At 37.4% G+C, this 5152-nt stretch overlaps 1 long non-coding RNA gene across 1 annotated transcript in view; it reads right to left on the reverse strand.

Moving 5' to 3' along the window:
* Window positions 1-5152, reverse strand: part of LOC128248600 (uncharacterized) — a 7904-nt gene that overhangs the window by 1731 nt on the left and 1021 nt on the right. The window contains exon 2 of the long non-coding RNA XR_008264782.1: window positions 1274-1422. This is a non-coding gene — a long non-coding RNA (uncharacterized LOC128248600). The remainder of the gene's footprint in view (window positions 1-1273; window positions 1423-5152) is intronic.

The raw sequence follows: 5152 nt of genomic DNA on the forward strand, positions 1-5152 counted from the left end.
GTGTGTGTGTGTGTGCTGTATCAAATAAGCAGTAGCTGCTCAGTTCATGAAAGCAGCAGCGGCATTAACAGCAGCGGTGTTAGGACCAGCGGCGTTAGCAGCCATAGTAGTAGTAGTAGTAGTAGTAGTAGTAGTAGTAGTAGTAGTAGTAGTAGTAGTTAGCTGTTTTTATTTGTTTGTTTTGTCCGTAGTTATCGCAGCATCTGAGTACGACAGGCATCTGTTTCAAATCACATCCAGAGTTATATTTCAGGTTTTGGTTACGTCATTCATCAGACTTTCTATCCGCCCATGACCTACTCGTTGTTATTTCTAACCACCACACAACACTCCTTTAAACAGACTTACACACACACAGGGGACGTCCACCCGTAACTTAGATACCTCACACTGGACACACAATACTTCTGTTTACAGATATCTTGAACATAACTCCTAATGGCGGTACAAAACGACGACCTAGTCTACATCAATATGTCACGAATACACACATTTTAGTAATTACTTCTTTGAAAAATCGATATTGTGTTAGTAATAGAAAATTAAAAAGGAAAACCAAACCTGGTTTTATTTATATGAAGCAAATGCTTTGTCACCTGATTTGTTGACTATGTAAGAGGTTCCATTTGAATATCATAGCATGTTTGTGATGAGGTACTGTCTGATACACCATTTAGTTATATAATGGCCAAACGTATAGCTTGAAATCTGGGCTCTGTCAGTTCTTATAGCTAGCGCTGGATTAATGATTTAGCAAAATAATTACATGCTTAGGACATCAAGGGAGGGGAGGAGCAACACAGAAATGATAAATGGTTTACGGCACAAAAGAATTCACTTTATACTTGCTAAAATAATATTTGAAATGGTTTATATGATCAGAAATATAATTTCGACGTTTTCATGGTGTCGTAGTGAGGAACACATTAAAGACATTGCAATAAAAAAAAGTAGGAGAAAACTTTTCCAATATAAGTGGAAATGTACAAGAGTAAACATTATTTTTCTTATTATTGGTTTTGTTTCATTCAGAAAAATAAAAATTTATTTTATGGTTTATTATTGATTATATTTTGAATTTTAAGAGCTTAGGGACTCTATGGGTCTTAATCCAGCCCTGCTTATAACTAAGAACTGTTTTACTCCCGAACAGCTGTTGAGTCTATATACTTTGATGAGAATGCAGTTCCCATATCCGTGATGTATCTACTGTTTCGCACCATAAATAGTCAGAAAACAGAGTTGAACATTGTAGAAAATGCAATAAACTCACCAAATCACTATTCTTTTACAGTAGAGATAAACCATTGTTTCAGAATTTGCAGTATCAATTCTCAACTAGGCAGAGTTACAGTATGTTGGGGGTAATGAACCCGGGCAGTTACTTAATAAAACCGACCAACACCACTAAAGGAAACATTGCTTAAAAGAGAAAAGAAAACGCAAGGGGAAACTGATAAAATTGTATTAAATATGGAAGAATGAAAGAATATTAGAATATAAGAATAGAGATCAAGGTAGATATAACATCGTAAATGAAGAGTTCTGTTGTGAATGTTGAAAAACAAAAGATAAATGGCTGGATACTCAATACTATGGAGTTGAAAAACTTTAAAAAGCAGTATAAGAAATATATGGTAAAACAAATGAAATCAATTACAGTAAATACAGGGTTAAACAAAGTGGTAGCATTAAGAACAAAATGAGAACATACTGTTTGAGCATGCGCAGATTACATTTACATCGGTTGAATACAGAGGAGTTACGTTGATGAGAACAGAGCTTGTTTATACCCATTTATGATGTTGTTAATAGAAACAAAAATTTTCAAGAAGTAAAAAGAAGATAAAATAAGTGAAAGATGGAAAGGCAAGTGGACAGATGAAATACTAAATGACACATTAAAAGCATTTAGATAATCGCAACAAATAGTTAGTTATATATGAAAGTGAACACATACCAAATGAAACGACTGTTCCATTACCAAAGAAACCAAAAGTTAAGGACAGGACAAAGTTTAGACCCATATGTCTAATATGTCTTCTGAGTAAACTATTCCTAAAACCATCCAACAAAAAAAATTACACTATGACGTCCGTTTGTCCTTAATGGCCATTGATGAAGGTCTGACATGTCCACCTTGCTGGATCACCATTGCCTGTAGTTGAAGAGTCCGATGCTGGAATGACAGTCTCTGTCACACAAACCGTACTTGTTGGCTTTCCAGTGTTGTTTCATTTGTAGCAATGACTTATAACTGGTAACTGTTGCTCTCCGAGTTGTATCGACACCGATGGCGAGGCGGAAGTGTCCTCTCCGGTGTGCTATTCGGTTCTATCTTTCAAATATAAGATATTCGATTGGATCTAAGCTTGTGCAGTATAGTATGGAGGACAGGTTATTGCCCGTATAGCGAACTCCTCTTCTTCATGTCATTGATGGATCCAAAGAAACAACGCTACCGTTACATATCGAGACAAGCATTGTCGCAGGAGTTTCCAGAAGGAAGTTGTAAATAATGTCAAACTGTCTAAGGAGCTCTGACACCCGATTTTCCCTAAGGATTTAGTTCCGAAGCCTTTACTGTAGCTCGGTCCCTTAGACGTGTTGCTTCGCCAGACAAGAAAAGTTCCATCTGCCCGACTGACTCTGGGACTCTGGCAGGCGTTTACTACTCTGGGTCAGAGTAGACTTGCGAACAACAGTGGCCAAGAGGTGATTCCACTCTCCAACAAAGAATTACAGCAAGAATAAATATATCAATAGGAAATGGATTTTCGATAAGAAATGAGAAATTGTGAAGAGAAATGTTCGACCAGAAAACTATTAATGTATATATATGAAAGTGCTCTAGACATAAATCAAGATGTTCTTGGTTTTGTTTTATTGACTATAGCAATATATTTGCCATAACGTGGAATTCCCTAACGAGATTTCTTTCTTTCTTGTTTTCGTTTTTCATTGACATCCATATTCATTAACTTCTGCGTAACACGGAAATCAATACGCTCTGAAAATCTTACCGTATCATGAATTCCGTAACATAGAAGCGCTCACAAATCTCGGAAGCTCTATCTTCCTTCCAAACTAGAAAGTATGGAAAGAAAAAAAAGACGTCATATGAGCAAACGAGCTGCTAGAAATTAGTGTTGAATTCCCCTCAAATGACAGTCCACTATCTTAAATACAGAAACAAGACATTGGACTGTAGTCATATATATGCGCTGTCTGAAAATTACGATGGGATGGTCAGAGCTGAAATATCATTCAAAATATCTTCGTTCAAACAAAAGTATTTTTAAAAAATCAAATTCTCAGCCTGCCATCTTAAACACGTCAGCCCTAGGCAGCCCTAGATATGAAGTTTGAATTTAAAACTGGATTATCTCGACCGGAACGCCATTCTTTACAGGTCAGCAATCTCATAGCAAACCTGGGGCTAAAACAATAATAATTACAACAAGCATATCTGGTAGATATCTGTCGTTCGATGAAGAGGATTCAGTTGCTCCATTAACTGAGTCACCTGTCCACTGAATGAAAGTGTAAGCGGCTGAGTACTCCATATACTTGAGTAGCCTTAACGTAATTCTCAGGAAGAAACAGTGTGCAACAAAGTTGTACCTTCGAACTTCTGGAACAATCCATTCGGCGGTGTTCTATTCAGTTTTCGTCTGTTCAGTTTCACTGATAAGGTATGGCACAACCGGAAGCTATAAAAGGTGAAAATTACCCACAATGCCAAGCACGGAGAGCGAACTCAGGTTTTCTGGGTTGCTCAGCGAACTTCTTACTCATTCAGCCATGAAGCCCCTGTACGCGCTTATCTCAAAAAATACTGTTAGTGTAGTTCATATCTCCTCTTGGTGTCTGCTGTCAGGGTAGCCTGTCTGAGCATGCAGCAATGTTTAAATACCTGTGAAAATAGGTAGCTGTCAATGTGTGTATGTGTGCATGAAAGGACGTGTGTACGTGTACGTGTGTGTGTGTGTGTGTGTGTGTGCGTGCGTGTGTGTGTGTGCGTGTGTGTGTGTGTGTGTATATAAGTGTGTATGTGTGTGTGTGTGTTTTGTGTCTGTGTGTGAGAGAACGAGTCAATTAGAATGCCTTTCTTCTTATGTGTATATCAATAAAAACTATATCTATGCATGTGTACCTATGCATATCTATTTTGATTGTACGTCTGTCTATTTCTATATGTGTATGTGTGCATGTGCGTGAGCGTGCTTGTGTGTGGTTGTGTGAGTACCTGTGCATATGTGTGTGCCTGTATGTGTGTCTGTGAGTACATATATATTATAGATATATACACACACACGCACACAGTCATATATAGATACTCACGGACTCACAGACACACATACGCACACGCACACATATGCACAGGCACTCACACAATCACACACACGCACACGCACACGCACACACACACACACACACACACACACACACACATATTCATAAATGGAATCTTCCCAAAACATCCCCAGTACTAAATAGGAAATATACGTAGAAGGTAGTCATACCCCAATACCCACAGTTTATATATACACAGGTAGAGTTGTTGTAGGCTGTTATGTAGACGTATATGTGCTCGTGCACGTATATATATATATATATATATATGAATGTATGTAGGTAAATGGAAATGTAAGTAAACAGATAAACAGATAGACAGGTACATAAGTAATATGGACAGACAAGCACACACACACCTGCACACATACATACGCAAATGAAGACTAAAACACATGACCAGATATACACACGCACTCTTCACACACACACACACACACACACACACACACACAAGGACACATGGAGACACATCCATGCATAACAGAGGTACTCACATATATACACACACACTCACACACACACACAAACATACACACACAAGGAGACAGAGGGACACACATGTGCACACAAACAAAAAGAACGCCGCTCTGATAACCGACTGTCAACGACTATTGAAAACGCCGCAAGACGTTTTATATATATATATATTTATATATTATCTATCTATCTATCTATCTATCTATCTATCTATCTATCTATCTGTGTGTGTGTGTTTGTGTGTATTTGTGTATAAATATGTGTGTATGTATATTATATATATATATATATATATATATATATATATATATATATA

Source organism: Octopus bimaculoides, chromosome 8, assembly GCF_001194135.2.
Source record: "Octopus bimaculoides isolate UCB-OBI-ISO-001 chromosome 8, ASM119413v2, whole genome shotgun sequence".
NCBI lineage: Eukaryota > Metazoa > Mollusca > Cephalopoda > Octopoda > Octopodidae > Octopus > Octopus bimaculoides.